At 36.4% G+C, this 23574-nt stretch overlaps 1 long non-coding RNA gene across 1 annotated transcript in view; it reads left to right on the forward strand.

Annotated features, from left to right (window-relative positions):
• Positions 1 to 5656: 5656 nt before the first annotated feature.
• Positions 5657 to 23574, forward strand: part of LOC131381863 (uncharacterized) — a 29151-nt gene continuing 11233 nt past the window's right edge. Inside the window, exons 1-3 of the long non-coding RNA XR_009210875.1 lie at positions 5657 to 5869; positions 10623 to 10774; positions 13845 to 14034. This is a non-coding gene — a long non-coding RNA (uncharacterized LOC131381863). The remainder of the gene's footprint in view (positions 5870 to 10622; positions 10775 to 13844; positions 14035 to 23574) is intronic.

Raw genomic sequence — 23574 nt, forward strand, 5'->3', positions numbered from 1 at the left:
GCTGAAAAGATTAGCGCCTCTGCTGCCTTTTCAGCGAGACTATCAAATACTAATAGCCTCCACGTAGGACTGATCTACTCTGATGAATAGTTCGCAATAATAACATGTGGACCAGGTTAACAAAAATGGCCATATTTATGTGATAAAAATGATCCCCCGTGAGTGTTTGTTTGCACATCTGAATAGTCTGATACTTTTTTTCTCCTGTTGTTTTAGGCAGTAACACCTAATTCAAGGAAACCCAGAGACAGGTACAGAAAGCATATTAAGAACACAGGAACCCCTGGATCCAGGAAAGGTGACTGAGTCCACAATGCCTCTAACAGACCTGAAGATAAATCACAAGACAATGAAACATCGCTGTCTCTTATTTGGTGCTGTGTGGCTGGAAATGTGCAGTGTTTCTGATGTTTGTCTTTATGGGGGCATTTTAGGATAAAGAGAATCGTGTAAGTTAGGGCTTCCCTGACAGAGACATGATCTAGAATCAGTATCCTCAGATCTTCTCATCTCTACAGTTAACTCACGCCCAAGTCCCTGGAGGGCACAGACAGAGCCCTGAGGATTTGTCTGCGGGGCCCTCAGCACCCTTGAGGATTTACATTAGTGAGACAAATAGCGAATTCACTGCAGCCAAATGTTGCACATTTCATGATTAAAGACAAGTATCCCCAGACTGGGCTTCATTTATTTCTCCTGCAGTGAAATATGTGTGGATTTGTATTTTTTCATTACTACATAAATACAAGCAGTTTATGAAATGCTGAAGGAATTATCAAAGTTAAATCTCCCATTCTATGGCTACGAGAAGAATTTTCTTGTTGTTTCTTGCTTCATAAAAACACAAGCCACTATCTATAATGATCTAATGAAAAAATCTATTTAATTACATTGTTTAAAAAGTGAAATTAGAACTTGGCACATCTGCTCAGTACCTCAGGTGGAGTTAAACCCTTGCATTCTGAAATAAAGGGTACTGTAGAAATGTGTACCACCAATTGTCCCAAGTTATTGATTAGTAATGCAAATGGCACTGAATCATAACATCAAAGTTGTTGTTTTGGTTCAGATAATTGTACTATGCATTTCCAGGCTAGCAGACCATTCATTTGTATTTTCACCCATCCCAGTACTTCAGTGTCTACTAGATGCTGGCCACCATGGAGGAGCTGGGAATACAGTGGAAACAGGAGTGCTGGAGCCCAGGGAGCTTGCTATGATACACACCACCACCATGGTCTCAGTAATTCCTGCTGGCATTCACACCCTTGTGTAATCTCCTCCTCCTTTTGTGCACATGGAATGGACCTAATGACTGTTTTCTAACAGAATTTGACAAGCATTCTGGAATGTCATTTTCCACATTAGGTTACCAGGAGACTGTGGCTTCTTTCTTGGGCCCTATCTCTTCCCTCTGTCTCATTTGCTCTGCAAGAAGACCTGCCATATTGTGAGCTGCCTGAGAGAGGCCCACAGTGGGAGAAAGCGATACCCCCAAGGACCATCAAGGACCAACATCCAATGAGTGGACTTGGGGCCGGACACATTGAGTGAGCCCGATGTAGCTGCCTGCCCTTGACCAATAACTATTACAGTCTGATGGAGACCTCCAGCTAGGGGCACCTGGCTGAGCCGCTCCCAGATCCCTGCCCCACAGTAACGTTGAGGGGATGCATGTTTGCTATCTAAGGTTGCAGACTTTGGTGGTAGTTTGCTATGCAGAGATAGGTGACTTACACACTTACTTGCAAGAGCCAGGGTCAGATAACGGACAGATACATCAATGTATGATATGATGTCAGACTGATCTTTCTGCTGTCATGATTTTCTCTTTATCACTGCTTTTGGGAGATTTGATTTTGATATTTCTTGGTGGTGTTTCCTTTATGTTTCTAATGCTTAGGGGGATTTTGGACTCTTGGAAGTACGGGTGTGATTTTCATTAAATTTGGATACATTCTAGCCATTATTTCTTCAAATATATTTTCTAGTCCCTCCTTACTCTTCAGGGACACTAATTACTCATTTTAGGGTGATTTAAAGTTGTCCCATAGCTCACTCCTGCTTTGCTGATTTTTAAAAATTCATTTTTCACTCTGTGTTTCATTCTGGATCATTTCTATTTCTAAGTCTTCACATTCACTAATTTCTCTTTCTGCAAGGTCTAATTCACTTTTATTCTGTCCAGGAAATTTTACATGTCCTATACCGTAATTTTCATCCCTAGAAGTTGATTGGGGTCTTTTTTATGTCTTCCCTGTCTTCACTTGACTTTTTGAAATATGGAAATACAGTTATAACTGTTTTGATGTAATTTTCTGCCAATTCTCACATTTGTGTCAGGGCTGGGTCAATTTTGAAGGATGGATGGATGGATGGATGGATGGATGGATGGATGGATGGATGGAAGAATTTAGTCCTTATTATGAGTCATTTTCCTATTTCTTTACATGCCTGGTAATTTTTTACTGGATGCCCACGTTTGTAAATTTTAACTTGTGTGCTTGATTTTTTTTTAACTCCTATAAATATCTTTGAACTTTATTCTGGAAAGCAGTTCAGTTACTTGGAAACAGTTTAAATTTTTTTACACTTTTATTTACTTTTTTTTTTCAGGGTATTGCTCAGTTTAGTGCAAATTATTCCCGACCCTGCAGCCAGACACTTCGGCACAGTCTACAGGCTGCTGGTGAATGTGGAGTTTTTCCCGTCTACCCGTGGAAAGAAACACTATCCTCAGCACTGTGACTACTGTTCCTTCTGGGTGGCTCTTTCTCTGTCCCCAGGGAGTTTCCTGGCATGTGTGTGGTGGTAAGGGACACCACTGAATGCTCCCTGGGGACCCTGGGAAACATGCTGTGCAGCTTCCTCTTCTGTGTTACCCCAACCTGTGAACTCAAGCACCTTCTCCTTCCAAGACTCTTATCCCGGTCTTCTCACCTCAGGGAGTCTGCAGGAGCCCCTCCTGTCTACTACTCCCTTCCATATGGCTTATAAACCCTCTCAAGGCAGTGAAATAGGACAGTCATAGGATTCACTTTATTTTTCTACTTTTATGGATCACTGTCCACTTGTCTGATACCTATTGCCTTGCTAACCATGGCTTCACATATTTTGTCTGCTGGAGGTTGTTTGTAGTGGGAGGATGTATCCCTGTACTCCATCTCATCCAGAAGTGCAAGGATGATATATGTTTATTCTTAATGAGATTTTTGTTTACATATAATTATAGATTTACGTTTAGTTGTACCAAATAACACAGAGAGATCTTATGCACCCATTTATCTAGTTTCTTCCAGTGGTAACATCTTGTATGACATTGGACAATGTCACAACCAGGATATCGACATTAGTAAAGTCACAACATGGTACATTTCTGTGATGGTTAATATTAAGTGTCAACTTGATTGGATTGAGGGATGCAAAGTATTGTTTTTGGGTGTGTCTGTAAGGGTGTTGCCAGAGAAGATTCACATTTGGGTCAGTGGACTGGGAGAGGCAGACTCACCCTCAATCTGGGTGGGCACAATCCCATTGGCTGCCAGCACAGCTAGAAAAAGCAGGCAGAAGAAGGTGGAATTAGCTGACTTGCTGAGTCTTCCGGCCTTCGTCTTTCCCCTGTGCTGAATACTTCCTGCCCTCAAACATCGGACTCCAAGCTCTTCAGCTTTTGGACTCTTGGACTTACACCAGTGGTTTAACAGGGACTCTCAGCCCTTCAGACACAGACTAAAGGCTGCACTGTTGGCTTCCCTACTTTTGAGGTTTTGGGACTTGGACTGAGCCACTGCTGGCTTCCTACCTCCTCAGTTTGCAGAGATGGCCTATCGTAGGGCTTCACCTTATGATCGTGTGAGTCACTTCTCCTTAAGAGACTCTCTTTCATATATATACATATATCCTATTAGTTCTATCCCTAGAGAACCCTGACAGATACAATGTTTATCATCACAAAGATCGCTCCTATTGCTTTTTTTTCTTCTGCCCCACATATCCCCTCCTTAAATTTGGCAGCCACTAATCTTTTCTATTTGTATAATTATGTCATTTGAAGAATCTTATATAAATGGAATTATACTACATATAAACACTTGGGACTTGTTTTTTCACTCAGCGTAAGTCTCAAGAGATTCATCCATGTTGTATATATCAATAGTTTATCCTTTTTTATTGCTAAGTAGTATTCCAAAGTATGGACATATCAAAGTTTAACTCTTCACCTATTGAGGGATATCTGGATCATTTCAAGTTTTTGTAATGATCATAAATGGTATTGTGTTTTTAACTTCAGTGTACATGTACTTGTTGCTAGTATATTAAAATACAGTTGAATTTTGTATGTTTATCTTATATTCTATGACATTGGTAAGCTCTAAATTAGTTCTAGTAATATTTTTACAGGTATTTGGGGATTACTCTACATCTATAATCATGCAATCTACAAATGGGGGTAGTTTTATTTCTTTCCTTTAGATTTGTATGCACTTTATTTATTTTTCTTGTTTAATTGCACTGGCTAGACCTTTCTGTATATGTTGAGTGAAAGTGGTGAGAGCCGATATCTGTGCCTTGATATAGATCTTAGGAGAAAATCATTCAGTGTTTCCTAATTAAGTATAATGATATCAGTAGTTATTTTGTAAATGTTTTTTGTCAAGTGGAGGAAGTCCTTTCTTGACTATTTTTTGAGAGTTTTTATCATAAGTGGGTATTTGATTGTGAAATTGTCTGTTTTTTTTTTCTTTCAGTTCCATCAGTTTTCACTTTAAATATTTTGCAGCTCTGTTGTCTGGAAAATACATGTTTAGGATTTTTATATCTTTCTTGGTGGATTGACACTTTTATCATTGTATTATATCTCTATATTTTGATTTATTACAATTTTTTTCTTTTTCCTGGAGCCATTCTTTCATGTTAAGTATTCTGAAAATAAATAATCTCTTTTTTTTTTTGGAACTGATAATGTCTTGATTCCCATTCATTCCTGAAGGATACTTTCACTGGATATGAAATTGTTGAGTTGACAGTTGTTTTCTTTCAGCCTGTGAAAAATGTGCCACTTTCTTTTGGCATTTATTGTTCCTGGTAAGAAATACACTGTCATTTTATTAGCCCTTTCCCTATGGTTAAGGTGTCATTGCTCTCTCACTAATTTTAATATTTTTTTCTTTTTCTTTAGTTTCCAGATGTTTGGCTATGATGAGTCTTAGTATGAACTTCTTTGATTTTATCTTGTTTCTGTTTCACTCGGCCCCTTGAATCTGTGGTTTTATGTCTTTCACTACATTTGAGAATCTTCTAGCCATTATTTTTTAAAGTACTTTTTTAGCTCCACCTATTTTCTCTTCTCTGCTGGGATTTCATGACATAAATGTATATTTTGTTAAAGTCCTATTGGTCTCTGATGCTCTCTTGCTTATTTTCAGTCTATTTTCTCTCTGTTGCTCAGACTGGGTAAGTTCTAATGTCCTGTCTTCAATTTTCCCATTGTTAAAGATTGAATTTAGGGTCCCACAAAATTTCATATGTTAGAGCCTTAACTCCAGTGTGGCTGTATTTGGATATGGGTCCTTTAAGGAAGTAACTAAGGTTAAATGAGATCATAAGGGTGGAATTCTGATCTGATAGAATTTGTATCCTTAACAGAGAGCTTGTGCTTGTGCAGGCATCTCTCTCTCTCTCTCTCTCTCTCTCCCTCTCCCTCGCTCTTTCCCCCTACCCTGCGTCGCTCTTTGTATTTATGCACATACCAAATAAAAGTCATGGGAGGACACAGTGGGAAGGCAGCTGTCTGCAAGCCAGGAACAAGCCCTCACCAGAAATCACATTGGCCAGAACACTGATCTTGGACTACTCACTCTTCAGAACTGTGAGAAATATATTTCTATTGTTTAAGCAACCTAGTCTGTGGTATTTCATATGGCAGCCTGAACAGATAGATTTTAATACTAAAAAGCTGGGTGTTTCTGTAACGAACACCTGAAAATTAGGAAGCAGCTTTAGAACTGGGCAATGTGTAAAGGCTAGAGGAGTTTTGGGGTACATACCAGAAAAAGCCTAGATTACCATGAAGGGACTATTGGTGGAAATGTGTACATTAAAGGTGACTCTGGGGAGGACAGCAAGAAAATAGAAGACCTGGAGAGAAAGTCTTCATCTTCTTGAGAATGCATATATTGTCATAAACAGATTGTTGGTAGAAATATGGATGGGAATGGTCATTCTAGTATGGTCTCAGGTGGAAATGAGGAACAGGTTATTGAAAACTGGAGTAAGGATGATCCTTGTTATAAAGTGGCAAGCACCTTGGCTAAACTGTGTCCTGGCATTTTGTGGAAGGTGGACTTTGAGAGTGATGAAATTGGATATTTAGCTGAGGAGATTTCTAAGAAAAATATTGAAGAAGCATATTCAGTTTTCCTTACATTAGGAGTAAGAAATGAGAGGAGAGAGGTAAATTGAAGAAAGTATTCAGCAAAAAGGAACCAGAACGTGATGATTTAGAAAATTCCCAGACTATCCATATTGCAAAAAAGGAGAAAACATGTTCCAAAGAGAACACTACGGGTGTAGATGAAAAACTACTTGATAAGATTCACGTTTCTGTAAACCACAAATGGAATCAACCACTTCAGCAGAAGCCAGAAGTAGAGATGGGATTATCCCTGCAGAGACACTGCCAGTTTGAAGTAAAGGAACCTAAGAAAGCATGACACAATGGAAGAAGGCTACAGGATTTCTGAAATCTACAGAAGGAGACCATAAAGCTTTGAGCTGTGAACATGCTTCATCCTTTAAGAAAAAGAAAAGAAAAGAATGTCCCTGAAGGTGATTCAGAGGTTATTAGGGCTTCCTCCTCAGTTTCAAAGAGGGAGCTATCACCTCTGTTTCAATGGGCTTGGCTGCTGTCACCCAAGTCCTTATAGGCAGAACCACCTGGCAAAGTCTCAAAGGCAGGGCCACCACAGCTGAAGGAGCAGGTCTTCCCTGCAGAACTATGGGGGTGATGCTGCCATCTCAGTGGACTTGGAAGAAGCATTGATCCAAAGTTTATTCTTGTCTTCAGATCTATTGGAATTTACCTGCTAGGTTTTGGGCTTGCACGGGATCCATCACCTCTTTCTTCTTTCCTGTTTTTTCCTTTGGAATAGGAATGTCCATGGTGTTCCTGTCTAGCCATTATATTTTGGAAGCACATACTTGTCTGTTTTCACATGTTCACAGGTAGAGAGGTGATAGGGTTTGGCTGTGTCCCCACCTAAATCTCATATTGAATTGTAGCTCCGATAATTCCCGCATGTTGTGGGTAGGACCCAGTGGGAGATCATTGAATCATGCGGGCAGTTTTCTCCATATTGCTTTCATGGTAGTGAGTAAGTCTCACGAGATCTGATAGTTTTATAAGAGGAAGGCCCTTTTGCTTGGTTCTCATTTTCTCCATTGTCTGCCACCATGTAAGACATGCTTTTCGCCTTCCACCATGATTGTGAGGCCTCCCCAGCCACGCGGAACTGGAGTCCATCAAATCTATTTTTCTTTACAAATCACCCAATCTTGGGTATTTCTTTATCAGCAGTGTGAAAAAGGACTAATACAAGAGGCATTCTACCTCATGATGAATCATACCTTGAATCTCACCCGTGTCTGATTTAGATGAGTTTAGATGAGACTTTGGACTTCAGACTTTAGGGTTGATGCTGGAATGCGTTAAAACATTCAGGGCTGTCAGGATGATATTTGCACACAATGAGAACATGAATTTCTGGAGGTCGGAGATGGAATGTTATGGACTGAATGTTTGTGTCCTCCCAAATTCATATGCCGAAGCCCTAACCCCCAGTGTGGCTGTCTTTAGAGCTGGGGCATCTAAGGAAATAGTTAAGATTAAATGAGTCCATAAGAGTGGGGTCCTTATCAGGTAGAATTAATTTCCTTATAAGATGAGACATCAGAGAGCTCGCTGTCTCTTACTGTGAGTGCTCCAAAGAAAGACCATGTGAGGACGCAGCAAGCAGGTGGCCATCTGCAAGCCCGAAAGAGAACCCTGGCTGGACACGGATCAGCTGGAACTTGGACTGTGGGCTTCCCAACCTCCAGAACTGTGAGGAATAAGTTTCTGTGTAAGCCATCCAGTCTGTGGTAGTTTGTTAGGGCAGCCAACAGACTAAGACAACAGCCAGCATGCACCCCTCCATTCAGCTGTCAAGCCTTCCATTGAGTGTTTTATTTCAGCTGTGTGCAGTAAATGCAGTCATGATAGAAAGTAAACACAAAAATACTGTAGCAAACAAAAACTCACAAGGAATGCAAAATCATGATGTAAAGGTTGGCAAACACGAAGGCTTGATCTCAAAGAAACAAACAAAAATCCTGGGCCTAAGACATTGGGTTTTGGTGTCTTTGGAAATTATCTAAAATGTGTCAGTTAATGGCTTAATACAACTGTGATTAATTAGCCAATCATTTGTAGGCTGGTCATAGTTACTCAGCATTCTCTCTTAAATGCTTACTCTTTAAACAAGTTACTGAATTATCTGCACGTATTTAATAAATAAATATCTATTAAGGGCCCTTTATTTCCTTGGTGCCATTCTAAGCATGGAGATTAGATTAAAAAAATATAATGTACTTTATACCTATATTGATTGTATTTCAGTTTTAGCCTTATAATTATGAAAAAGAAAAGTCCTCAATATTTAGGGTGTGTATTGTGGGCACTGATACAATGAGTACTTAAAAAATTCTTCTTCTTTACTTCTAGTAGAAGCTGTTTCTTACTCTTGTTTATAACAGAAAGGAAAGAATAAATATTAAATATATGCAGCATAAAGCCTCTCTTGGACTCCATCTTCATGTAGAATTATTCCTGAAAAATAGCAGTGACTCAAAAGGCTTCCTGATCCCCACAGGTGGCCAGAGGTTTCAGTGTGGCAGCTGGCAAGCCCAACGCACCGCTGCAGAACAGCAGCAGGGGGACCACTAGAAAGAGCCAGTTAGAAGGATTTATTTTCAGTTTGTTTCTTTTTTCTCCTTAATCAATGGAAAAATATCTGTAATACTTAGCCTGATAAGCAGAAAAAGGGAAATGTAAGACTCAAATTATTGGTTCATAAAATAAAGCTCCAGACCATTCTGTTTTATTATACAGAATGGATTGGTTGTGGTCAGTTAGCAGGCAGAGACACTAAGCATACAGATACCATAATAACAGTAAAGAATGGTGGAGTGGAGAACCAGTGCCTCTGTTCCAACTATTTTTATAATTGCTCTCCATCTACTATCTCTGCAGATATTCCATAAACAGTGTGCAACACTAACTCCATCCTTTTGTTGCATTTGTTATTATTTTTGCTATAGACAAAATTTTCAACCATGCAGAAACAAAAGTTTAAAACCGTTATGTTGTTCTCTGCATTTACAGGTTTGCAGTAATGTAGGGTAATTAGACATGCTGTTAAATGACCAAATTAAACACATCATGTTTTGGTAAAGAAACGAACCCTAGAAGTAGTAAAGATGGTGGGGAATTCCTGAATCCCAAAAGTCTCCTTAATTTTGACCATTGGACATTCATATGTGTGTGTGTGTGTCTGTGTGTGTGTGTGTGTGTGTGTGTGTATGTGTGTAGTAATTCAAACCAGAAAAACAACAAAAAGGTGCCAGCTCTCAAAATCCAGGTGCTTTAGTGAGACAAAGACTATTTCAGATTTCAAGGGCTCAACTCTGTGGATTAATATCTTGCCATTCAAAGAGTTAGGTAGTACTGCGAGGTCATTTATTGATTCCGTTAACAAATATGTGTTGACTACTTACGATGGGCCAGGGCTGGTTTTGATGCTAATGGTCAGTGGATTTCAAAGCTAAATATGTAAGAATTTACATATGTAATATGTAGTTATTATATGTAAATATATAATTACATATTTTAGATTTCAAAGCTAAATATGTAATAAATATGTAATGTGTTGCCAGAAACATTTTTCCCTGAGCAGCAACTGAACAGTGGGAAACCACTCAGCTGGAGGCATGCTCCCATTGGCCCTGCTGGCCTACTGTCCTGCAGTTTTGATATATCAGCATTCATTGAAGATAAATATGCTTTTCCCTGAAGTTTTTGTTTGTCTCAAAACCAGTCTAAGACATGCTTTTTTCATTTGAGAGATCTCCAGAAGAGGGCTTGAAAAAGAAGACCAAATACAATGTTGACAGTGGTGCACCAGGATTGGGAAGGGTAAAAATGTCCACAGAAGACAGAATAGACAAGAGACTAGCTGAAGGATCAATGTATCCATACATAAGCAGACAACTAGTAATAATAGTAAAGAATGGTTGAGTTTCCAAACCTACTGCTTTGTGAAAACAAAACAGAACAAAACACCCTAAATCTTAGTGGCTCAAAACAACCATAATGTTTCTGCTGATCTTGCTTGGCTCACATATGACTGCATCAGCCAGCCATTCAGACTCGGATGGAATTCTAAGGTGGCCTCACATACTCATGGTGGGAGCTGGTTGGGGGCTGGAACTTTCTTCTCTTTTCTCCCACCACTCTCTCAGCCCTTTCTCTCCCACCACTCTCTCACCCCTTTCTCTCCCTGCATCCTTCTCCATTTATTCACTAGACTAGCCCAGGCTTCTGTATTTGGCAGCAGGACAATCTAAGAAACTGAAGGCAGAAGCTGCAAGCTCCTGAGACCCAGGCTCTGAATCTTCCACAGTGTCACTTCTGCCAGGTTCTGTTGGTGAAAGCAAATCACAGGGAACAGATCTAATGGTCAGTGACACAGACAGTATCTCTGAAGGGGAGTTATGCCGAAAATTGTGACCATATTTGATCTACAGCACCTATTAAGGACTACATGTCCTGTGTATAAGAACATAATTATGTAAATATATAATATACATATTTCAAAATAACTGAAACCAGTCTCTGTTGAATAAGAGATGACTGGAAATTAAAACACATAAAATAAGAAAAGACCGTGAGAGAGTGCAAAATAGGCTTTTGTATCATGTTGAAACAATGTAAAGCTTGTAGTAAAGTTGCAAGAATTGTTTGAAGAATTTCCATCTGTCATTTATTTGAATTTCCCAAATGCAAATATTTTACCACATTTGCTTCAGCAGTAGAATAAGGATGAATAGGTACATATAAATTCTGAGAGTAGATTAGTAGCTGTGGGTGGGATAGTGAGAATGGGAACTGAGTACTGATGGGTAAGGGGTTTCTTTGAGCAGGATGTAAAAATGTATAGAATTAAAACATGGTCTTGAGTGGCACAACTCAGTGGGTATACTAAAAACATGAAATTCTACACTTTTGATGAGTTAATTTTATGGTATGTGAATTATATCTTAATAAAACTCTTTAAAAATACTATACATGGGTACTAGGTGAAAGAATTTCATTATTAATGAAATCAAATGAAAGGTTGTGGGCTTAATGTGTGCTAGGACTCTATTCTAGATCATCAGAGAGGCCACATTGTCAAAATAAATAGGAGAATATCGGTGAAGTCCGTGAAGTGACCTGCGAACTTATATACCCGCCCCTCTGAGTATGTCCTTTCAGCCTGAGGCATTAGGTGGTTTCAGTTATTTCACGGGCCTAACATGTGACACTCTGACTCAAGGGAGTTAGAGAAATTGAGTGGCTTTCCTGGGTCTTCTGGGCTGCATGTGGCAGAAACTGGGTAAGAAGAAACCGAGGCCTGGATCCAGCCTCCTGCACTCTGCCAGTATATGTAAGTAGGGATCTGATGGGCCAGTTTTGACTCTGTGGGGTATATAAAACAGACATGGCCCATTGTAGATTTATAAACACATATAGAAAAATAGAAATATCAAATATTGTTCAAAGAAAAAGAAACCTGAAACTAAACAGAGTTGACACAGGCAGTTGTTCCATCTTTTGGCTGATCAGAGCCCTCTTTGTATCAGTATCTTTCAGAAGTATCTGGTTTTCCTTCACAAAACATTTGTTCTCGTTTTAATTCGTTGCCTGTAGTTTGCATTAAGTCATATTTTAATTCATTTTATGTGTCATTTACCTAGAAAATTATTAATAAGAAATAACCATAGCAACTAAATAACAACTGATACCTTTTGGAAAGGCTTAAATAAGTTTTGAATAACTTCTTGATTGCTACTGTAGCTAAAATACGTGTTTTGTGAAAAATACACATTATATTATTGTCGTGGTAAGAAACTGAGATAAATTACAGGTAATTTCCATTTTGTAGTACTGTTTCTATGGTTATATAAGCAATTTATGTTACTTCAGTACTTGTTACCATGGTTATTTCAGGTAATTCCAGGTTAATAAAATTAAAACGGTGTGGGATTTTTTGTTTGTTTGTTTGTTTTGTTTTTGGTGATGGTTGTTGAATAAAATTGTTCATGTGGAAAGAAAGAAATATCCCTTATTGGTAAAATAGAGTATTTCACTTAGTCGTGGTACTGGGTGACTGCAGGAGAGTAAAAGAGTGGGCGCCTCATTCTTATTAGGAACCCCCTCAACTCCTCTCCCACCCTTAGACCACTGTGAGACCCAGGCATCTCCAGCAGCTCCAGTTAAGCTCTGCACATGACGGGCTGAGCCACGATAACAGATGGAAAATAAGCTCTAAATCCTAACATTCCCTCAGCTGTTTGATATAAAAAGAGTGACAGAAAAGTTAATGACTGCGAGCTCAGAAACAGCAAGTACTGTCCAGATGCTTGTTTCGTTGTTGTTGCTGATACTGTTTCTATTGTTTATTCATTTTTCTGTTGTTCTCCTCTGATGGACACACAGACTGATGTAACTTCAAGAGTAGATACCTGAAATGACTTTTTAAGGTGTGAGGGTGGGCAGGGAAGATACCTTTAGTACAGGATTGATGCATCAAGCCTGCCAGGGAAAAGGGAGTGGTAGAAACCCCACTGGAAGAGCACGGACATCCTCATGGGCAGAGCAACGATGTCCAAAGCACATGCTACGCTGGACTTGGCCGACGTCTAGGAGTGACTACGTTTCTTCTGGCTACCAGTTAGGTTTTAGCCAAGGGACCGCACTGCTTAGGCATGTGACCTTCATTTGACTTGGTAGTAATCTCTAAGAAATCTGAAACCAAACACCTGGCCCTCCCCTAGAGAGTCTTGCGAGGTAAGCGGAAAAAGAGAGACGTCGCTGGAATTTTACAGCATAAATGTTGTGTGGCTTTATCTTAGTTTTTTTCTCATTATCTTTTTCTCACTTTTCTTACCTCCACAGTTTCTTAGTTTTGCTTTCCTGCCCTCCTCATCCATCTGATTTAAATTTTACATTTTGTTTTTTCATGTGTATTTCTGCTAAGTTCTGATAAACCCTTATGAGGCAGAGTATGGTATGAGTTAATAAAATAGAAGTTAGGAACCATTCTTGCAATGACAGTATAAAAGTAGAAGAAGAACTGCACATACTGCATATGTGTATACCCATGCACAAGTATGCACAACACTGTTTCAGCTAAAAATCTATATCTATATATCTACATTCACATCTATCTTTTTAAAACGTGTGTGTGTTATTTGAGGGTTTGTAAATTAAACCATTGCTAAAAGCATAAAGCTATTGCATATCTAATTTTGCCCAGCTTACATAAATACCAGGATTTTCCAGTACAATTCATAATCTAACAGAATATCTTATTGGGAAACCGTAAAACCAATTCTACGTCTCTTAATGCCAATACCAATGGGGCGCATATTTCAATAGATATGAATAATGTGTCAACTACATTCTAGCAAATGTATGTTACCGAATCTCCAGGAAAATCTGTGGATAATGTCTCATTTTCCTTTTTTTCTCCCTATGGAGACAGGAAGAAGTTCTGATACAAGGGAAAGAAACGATCCTCAGAGAAAAAAATACCTGGCTCAACTTACTACGCAGATCAATTAGAGCAACTTAACTGAATTTTCTGTCTGTCTCTTCATGTACAAATAGCTCCTGTTCAGAGATCCTCACAATTACTGTGAAACTCACAGCAAGAAAGTAATTTTTCATAACCTGTAAGTACATACAATACTAACATAAGATACCAAATTAGTAATAAAAAGTCATAATCCAAAGCTCATCATTTTTCTTTCCAAATAAATTAAACACATCTGGATAAAACCACTTTCTACGCCACAAAAGAACTTGGAAAGAATATATTGGGATTGTTTCGTGGGATTCCCTTTCCACAACACATCCATAGCGTCTCTTTCTCTCTTTCTCTCCTGTTTTTAAAACCAGGATTACTCTGTTTTAGACCTGTCATTCTTCCATGTTGCTAACTTGACAAACTCTGTCTTTAAATATGCAATTGAATCAGCCTGTTTCAAGAAATATTACACAGAGCATATCAAAGCAAACACAATTCCAGCTCAATTTTAATAATGCTTTTACTTTACTCTAATTATAAAGTATGTTCAATGGCGGTTTCAAAATTAAACGAAAAATTTTCACATGACATCTTAGCACCCATAGGATAATTGAAAAAGAAGGTTGGCTGAGTAAATTAGGTTATGAAAGCTAAGATGTCAAAAGAATTTTTGTTTAAAAAAATGAAATCTATTTTCAATCTGGGGAACACACAGTGGAAGAATCATAGATCTGGAAGAAAGGAACATTAAGCATTCAACAGGTACAGCTCTCTAGTATGGAAGAAATTTTACAACAAGAACAACTGCAACAAGCAGAGGCTCACATTGCCTCCTTGAGCCTAAGAAGGATTCGCCACATTCTTCAGATCATTATACAGAAGATCTCTCTTCAAATCAGGGCAAAAACATGACATTCAGTTTCGGCATTATTGCATTTATTGCTCAATGCATTTAACTTAACTCGTTTTATCGACATTCTGTCTGAGGCTCCTTATTTCTCCCATAACTGCAGTAGGTTGGCCGTACTTATGTTAGTAATGTGATGTTGAAGGTTCAAAGCAGTCACTTGACCTGGAGTTTGGGGTGAAGATAAACTACAAGGATTATTTATATTACCAGCAGAGTAGCTCTGATGAGATTATGTGACTTCCTTCTAAGTAAGGATTCCGGATGTCCTAATCAAGACGATCAATAAAATTAAAAATGAAATAAATTTTCATATTCATTAACTATATGGAAATAGCGTATTCATTTATTTTACTAAAAATGAAATGGATTAGCATATTCTTAGTGGTTATTTTAAGATTAGATATTAAGTATTTAATTGCTCAGTTGTGGCAAATGTGATCAACCCATCCCCTCAATTAATCCTTTTTTTTTTTTTTTTTTTTTGCGACAGATTCTCACTCTGGTGCCCAGACTGGAGTACAGTGGCGTGATCATGGCTCACTGCAGCCTAAACCTCCTGGGCTCAAGTGATCCTCCCACCTCAGCCTCCCATGTAGCTGAGACTACTGGCATGTGCCACTATGCCCAGCTAATTTTAAAATTTTTGGTAGAGATGGAGTCTCACTATGTTGCCCAGGCTGGTCTCAGACTCCTGACCTCAAGTGATCTTCCCACCTCGGCACCCCAAAATATTGAGATTAGAGGCATGAGCCACCACATCCAGTCTAACTATTCTCATTTTAACAAAAGTTGTTTTTATGTACAAAGCAAAATTAATTTTAAATATTTTCTAATCTAACATATACTAATTATTACTAGAGATACAAAATAAGCATTTGTAATATGCCAAATTTTATTTTATTTTATTATCACAAAAAACACACAAGATAGATATGTTTCTTTTCATACTTCAAAGGTGGGAAAACAGAGTCATCAAGGAGCAACCTACCCCCAGGTCACCTGCCATACGTTGGCAAGATCCAGGCCTTCAAATTATATTCTGTGTTTTTACATAAGTTTTTTGTAATATTGCTACCTGTGTCAGTAGCCCTTAATCATTCTAACTCTGTAACCACACTAGTAAAATTTATTGAGTCCACCAAGAACTTTGGTTTATGTAAGATATATCAAAGACTTTACCATATCAGAATTTAAAATGAGAAAAACTTAAAATATGTATTTAGTCATTGAATAATAATAAATCCATTACATGTTAACAAAAATAATATATCTTCTGATACCTATGCTTCTCAAAGCAAAATATTATCGAGAAGGGGTCATTCTTTTAAAGTTTTTAAAAATCTCTTTAATATCTGGCTTAAAAGAAGACAGCTGAATTTCCATGTCTGCTTCTGCATTCAATGTAGTGCAATATATTGCTTTTGTTAATATATATACTAAAAATAACTGGCATCACACAGATACATTTTTGGAAAAGGAAGGAGTATTATATTTGCCTTTCTAGATAATTGTGATGTGTATAAATAACCCAAAGTCGATAGTTAGCAGTTTCTTAAATGTTAGTTCCTGCAGGAGTGGCTCACAACCCAGCACTTTGGGAGGCTGAGGTGGGAGGATTGGTAAAGGCCAGGAGGTTGAGACTGCAGTGAGCCAAAATCATGCCACTGCACTCTAGCCTGGAAGACAGAGACAGACTCTATCTCTAAAAAAAAAAAAGTTGCAAATATAGAATCTTGAACCATAGCAGTAAACCCTGTACACTTGTGAGAGAGTAAGAGGAACCTCTGCAAGTCCATTGCACTTACTTCAGGGGTTCTCAGGTCACATTTTAAAAACCATTAATCTTTGATATTAAATAATATTTGTGAGTATGATTTTAATGACTATATAATATCTTAAGAATAAATCTCCCATCATGATAATCCTCCACTTACTATTTATATTCTAGATTTTGTTTATATAAATAATTCCATACTTTTTTATATTTCTATTTATGGTAGATTTTTTTTAGATAGTGCTTATGAGTGAGTATGGATCTTATAAGGCATTACTGCATATGATCAAATTTCTTTCCTAGCTGTTACAGTCAATCTTGCTATGAGTATTCTTGCACATCAAGTGAACAATTCTGTTGAGCATATACCTCATGATGGAATTGCTGGGTCATGGATTTACTCATAATCCACATTAATAGATACTTCCTAACAATTTTCTAGAGTAGAGTAGAATCCAACTTACAAGGGATGTGAAGGACCTCTTCAAGGAGAACTACAAACCACTGCTCAATGAAATAAAAGAGGATATAAACAAATGGAAGAACATTCCATGCTCATGGGTTGGAAGAATCAATATCATGAAAATGGCCATACTGCCCAAGGTAATTTGTAGATTCAATGCCATCCCCATCAAGCTACCAATGTCTTTCTTCACAGAATTGGAAAAAACTACTTTAAAATTCATATGGAACCAAAAAAGAGCCCGCATCACCAAGTCAATCCTAAGCCAAAAGAACAAAGCTGGAGGCATCATGCTACTGGACTTCAAACTATACTACAAGGCTACAGTAACCAAAACAGCATGGTACTGGTACCGCAACAGAGACATAGATCAATGGATCAGAACAGAGCCCTCAGAAATAATGTCGCATATCTACAACTATCTGATCTTTGACAAACCTGACAAAAACAAGAAATGGGGAAAGGATTCCCTATTTAATAAATAGTGCTGGGAAAACTGGCTAGCCATATGTAGAAAGCTGAAACTGGATCCCTTCCTTACACTTTATACAAAAATTAAATCAAGATGGATAAAAGACTTACATGTTAGACCTAAAACCATAAAAACCCTAGAAGAAAACCTAGGCAATACCATTCAGGACATAGGCATGGGCAAGGACTTCATGTCTAAAACACCAAAAGCATTGGCAACAAAAGCCAAAATTGACAAATGGGATCTAATTAAACTAAAGAGCTTCTGCACAGCAAAAGAAACTATCGTCAGAGTGAACAGGCAACCTACAAAATGGGAGAAAATTTTCACAACCTACTCATCTGACAAAGGGCTAATATCCAGAATCTACAATGAATTCAAACAAATTTACAAGAAACAAACAACCCTATCAAAAAGTGGGCGAAGGACATGAACAGATACTTCTCAAAAGAAGACATTTATGCAGCCAAAAAACACATGAAAAAATGCTCATCATCACTGGCCATCAGAGAAATGCAAATCAAAACCACAGTGAGATACCATCTCACACCAGTTACAATGGCCATCATCAAAAAGTCAGGAAACAACAGGTGCTGGAGAGGATGTGGAGAAATAGGAACACTTTTACACTGTTGGTGGGACTGTAAACTAGTTCAACCATTGTGGAAGTCAGTGTGGTGATTCCTCAGGGATCTAGAACTAGAAATACCATTTGACCCAGCCATCCCATTACTGGGTATATACCCAAAGGACTATAAATCATGCTGCTATAAAGACACATGCACACGTATGTTTATTGCAGCACTATTCACAATAGCAAAGACTTGGAACCGACCCAAATGTCCAACAACGATAGACTGGATTAAGAAAATGTGGCACATATACACCATGGAATACTATGCAGCCATAAAAAATGATGAGTTCATGTCCTTTGTAGGGACGTGGACGAAACTGGAAACCATCATTCTCAGTAAACTATCGCAAGGACAAAAAACCAAACACTGCATGTTCTCACTCATAGGTGGGAATTGAACAATGAGAACATATGGACACAGGAAGGGGAACATCACACTCTGGGGACTGTTGTGGGTTGGGGGGAGGGGGGAGGGAGAGCATTAGGAGATATACCTAATGCTAAATGATGAGTTAATGGGTACAGCACACCAACATGGCACATGGATACATATGTAACAAACCTGCACATTGTGCACATGTACCCTAAAACTTAAAGTATAATAATAATAATAATAATAATAATAATTTTCTCGAGTAGTTTTCCCAGTTTACCCTCCCATTATCATTGTAGGACAGTTCTAATTGCATCATCTCCTTGACACACTTGGTAATTTTTTTTAGTGTAGTTTCCATTTTACCTAATATGGTAGAAGTGGAATTGTATCCCATTATGGTTATCATTTTCATTTCCCTGATGACTCACAGATGAGCAAATTAATATGTTTATTGGTAATTTGAGTATTCTGTTTTGTGAGGTGTCTTTTCAAGTTTTGCTCATCTTAATTGGATTGTCCATCTTAGACTTACTTGCTTGTTAGAGTTCTTTATGTATTCCAGAGATCAGCCTCTTGTTGACTGTGCGTATTTAGAAGATCTTCTCCCGTGATGGGGCTTGTTTTGCAATATGTTAATCACTTTAAATAATTTGTAATATATTTCGGTATATATTTTTCCTCTTTTGTAGTTACTGCTTTTTTCCTATTTCTTTAAGAAATCAGCTCAACTCCAAGGTCAGCCTGATGTTCTCTTGTTTCCTGCTAAAATAGTTTTCATTTTATATCAATTTAAATATGAATGCCATCTGGAATTTGATTTTGTGTTTTGTCTGAAATAGGATTCCATGTCAACTTTGTTTTCCAGAAGAGAATATAGTTACATAGCACCAACCACCAATTTTTCCACTGAACTGTATTAATTAATATAGATTTTTGTTAGGTCTTGATTTTTGGAATATAAATTCCCCAGATTTATTCTTCTAGACCATCTTCACTAATCTTGTGCTTTTGCATTTCTGTAATTTTAGTATCATTGTATCAATTTCTAAAATACTTTCTTGGATTTTGAATTTTGGTTGAGATTTAAATGAATTTATAGACAAATTTTGGAAATATTGATATCTTCACAATATTGAATGTTTCAATCTGTGAACATACAATTGGGAAATATTGCTCCTTTTTCATTAGATTTATTTCTAGTATTGATATTATTATTGCAATATTATATGGATTTTGCAATAGTAAGTGGCAACTTTTAGAAATATACATTTTCCAATTGTTTGTTGCTAGAACATAAAATACAATTACTTTTTTTAGTGACCATGTGCTGGACACATGGTCATTAATTCTAAATGTGACATGTTAATTCTAAATATTAATTTTAAATAGTTTGTTGATCCCTTGGATGTTCTAGATATATCATCATGTTGTCTGCAAATAATGACAGGCTTGATTTCACCTTTAAAAATTCATGTGGATATTTTTTAAAACCTTGTAACAGAGGCTAGATAATTCAGAACATTGTTGAATAAGAAGAATAACAAGCATCTCTTGATTTTTCTTGATCTAAGAAGTGGTGGAGGGATGTTTTCAATATCCTAGCATTGAAAATCATGGCTTTATTAACAGTTTTTCTTTTTCAATTAAAAATGTACTCTCCTTTGGGAGGCCAAGGTGAGAGAATTGCTTGAGCCCAGGAGTTTGAGATCAGCCTAGGCAACATAGTGAGATCTCATCTCTACAGAAAAATTTAAAAATTAGCCAGGGGTGGTGACACATGCCTGTAGTCTCAGCTAATTGTGAAGCTGAGGGAGGAGGATTGCTGAAGTGAGCCATGATCACACAACTGTACTCCAGCCCTGCCTCAAAATTATTAATTAATTAATTAGTTGAATAATTTAAAAGGACTCTCATATTATTAGTTTAATAGTAATTTTTATTAGAGAATGGGTATTAATTTTTTAATGTTTTCTGAAATTATCTAGATAATATGGTTGTTATGACTTTGATTCTTAATGTGGTTAAAGAAAACATTGATTGATAACCAACTGTTATCCAACTTGAGAGTTTTATAATAAGCCCTACTTGGTAGTGATGTAGCATCCTTTATATGTATTATGGAATTTAAGTTTCTAATATTTGTTAATTTTTGAGAGAAATTAGTCAGAAATTTTATTTTTTATGTTGTGCTTGTCATGTTTTATAGTAACAGTTATGCTAAAGTCCTAAGAAGGTATGGACACATCCATGTTATTTCTCTAGTAGTTCAGAGTAAATAAAAATTACAGATGGTCCCTGACTCCCTGACTTATAATGGTCAGTATTCAGTAGAAAATGTAGTTTGAGTACTCATATAATCCTTCTGTTTCCACCTTTAGCTAAAGTGTTCAATAAATTTCATGAGATCTTCAACACTTTATTATAAAAAGGCTTTGTGTTATATAATTTTCCCAACTGTAGGCTGATGTAAGTGTTCTGAGCATATTTAAGGTAGGCAAAGCTAAGTTACGATGTTCCATGGGTGAGGTGTATAAAACGCATCTTTGATTTACAGTATTTTCAACTTACAATGGGTTTATTGTGAGGTAACACCACTGTAAGCCAAGGAGGATCTGGATATCCATATACTTGACCCTTTTGTATCCATGCTGTTTTTGTTTGTTTATTTTATCCATTCTTTAAAGAAGGGCTTTACATTTCCAATTATGAATGTGCTTCCAGTTAAATTTCCAGTTTTATTGTTTAAAAATGTCTCCATTGTATTTTATACACAATAGTTCTTCCCATTGCTTTTGTCTGATATTAATGTACCATACTATTTTTATGCTTACTCTTTCTATGGTAAATATTTCATATTTTTAATTTTAGTACACATGTGTCTATAAATTTTAAATATGTCTTTTTTAGCCAGAATATAGTAAGTGATTTTATCCCATCTGGCACTCTCTGTGTTTAATTGGTATATTTAATCAATTGACATTTAATATAATTATCGATATGGTTATGTTTCAGTGTAAATTGTATCATTTTTCAATTTTTTCTATGACTTTTTTTCTCTCTTACTCCTTTTTTGCATCCTCTGAGTTGATTAAATATTATTTTTGCTCTCCATTTTATTTACTGAAAGTACTATTGGCTGCCTCTCATTTTTACCCCTTTTTTAACTGATTGATTTAGGTGTATAATATGCAAAGTTAGGCATATTATATGCGAAAAGTATCATTTAACAAAGTCAGTAGCACATCACACATTGGCGTTTTGCATGTCCTACTTCACACTTCTCAGTTCACATCTGAAAGTTGCTTTTTATTTCTCACCTCACACTTAAAGCTTGTTTCCTACTTTGCAAATGCAACGAACTGACAATGGTTTAATTTCATTCCCATATTATAATTGGTGCTATTGTTGTGATATTTTTCTTTTATATGAGCTATCTCAGATTTATAATTTTTGTTTTAGACAATTAGATACCTTAAATAAAATTATGAGAAGTAAAAACATACACACAAACAAACGTACATGTATCAATTTATTTACTTTTGGTTTTGCTCATTTTTACTGAAAATATGATTATCTATGTGTGTCATTATTCTTCATCCCAAATAACTTCATTTTTATATAGTGTAGTCCAGCTGGAAACATTTATTTCATGTTTATCTTTTAAATGATATTTTCACTGGATACAGAAACCCGAAATACAAATTATTTAATTAGACAATAAAAAATAGTAGAATAAATCAAGAAGTTCAAACTTATTTTTAACTCAGCAGAATACATAAATATTGACTCAAATAATAGGAAGGAATGGAAGCATACATTCTCAATAAGAAAATGACAAGGAGCAAATAACTACCAAATGAAGGAAATTCTAATACATTATAAGAGATTTCTTTTATGATAATGTAAGAATAAAATTTTTAAAAACTTAAATGAAGTGTATCTTCCTACACAAATATTATTATCTAGATTTATGCCAATGGGAATATATATATATATAATATTTAACATATTTATTACTGTTAAATACCTTTTATACCTGATAATATTCTTTTTTTAGAAATCTACTTTTTAAATGTTAATATAGCCAATCTAGCTTTCTTTGGTGTTTGTATGGAATATCTTTCTCCACTGATTTACTTTCAATCTATATTTAAGTGGATGTTTACTTACTTATGGTAGAGATCTTATAAAATATATATAGCTGGGTATTGCTTTTAATAAAATCTGAATTATTTTTAACTGGTAGGTTCAAATCATTTGCATTTAATGTGATTATTCATATTTTGGATTAAAATCTATCATGCTGCTAGGTATTTTCTATTTTCCTTTTATTATTTTTTCCTTTTTTCCTCTTTTATACCTTCTTTCATACTATATGATTTTTTAAATTACTGTATTTTTAACTTCATTTATGCTTTATTTCTCACTCTGCTCTTTAAAATTGTACTGAGTATACTAGCATTTATAATATTAATTTATAAGTAATCATAATCTTTCTTCAAATAATATCACAGTGCTTCATATATAATGTATGAAACTCATAACAATATCATCCCAATTTCCCCTCCAAAGCTTTGTGCTATTGCTTTCATACATTTTATTTTAGATATAGAAACAAACAATATGTTGGTATTATTTATTCTATACACAGTCAGTTATCTTTTAGATTGATAAAAAAAGATAAAATGAATTGTATAATCATTTCAATTTTACAACTTTCTTACTGCAATGCTTGTGTCTATATGACACTTTATTCTTTCTGCCTGAAGAGTTTCCTTTACCAATTTTAGTAGTGAAAATTCAATAATATGAGGTCTTTCTGTTTTAGATTTTTTGAAAAGCTTTAATGTCCTTTTGATTTCTAAGACACATTTTTTGCTGAATATAGAATTCTAGTTTGAGGTTTTTTCTTTCAGCATTTACAAAAATGGCACTCATTGTCTTCTGGTATACATAGTATCTAATAAAAAGTCTGCTGTAATATCGATCTTTGAGTAACGTGTCTTCTCACTGGCTGTATTTTATATTTTTCTACCTGTATCTTTGTTTCCTGCTG

This window comes from Hylobates moloch, unplaced genomic scaffold (assembly GCF_009828535.3).
Source record: "Hylobates moloch isolate HMO894 unplaced genomic scaffold, HMol_V3 SCAFFOLD_2, whole genome shotgun sequence".
NCBI classification, from domain to species: Eukaryota; Metazoa; Chordata; class Mammalia; order Primates; family Hylobatidae; genus Hylobates; species Hylobates moloch.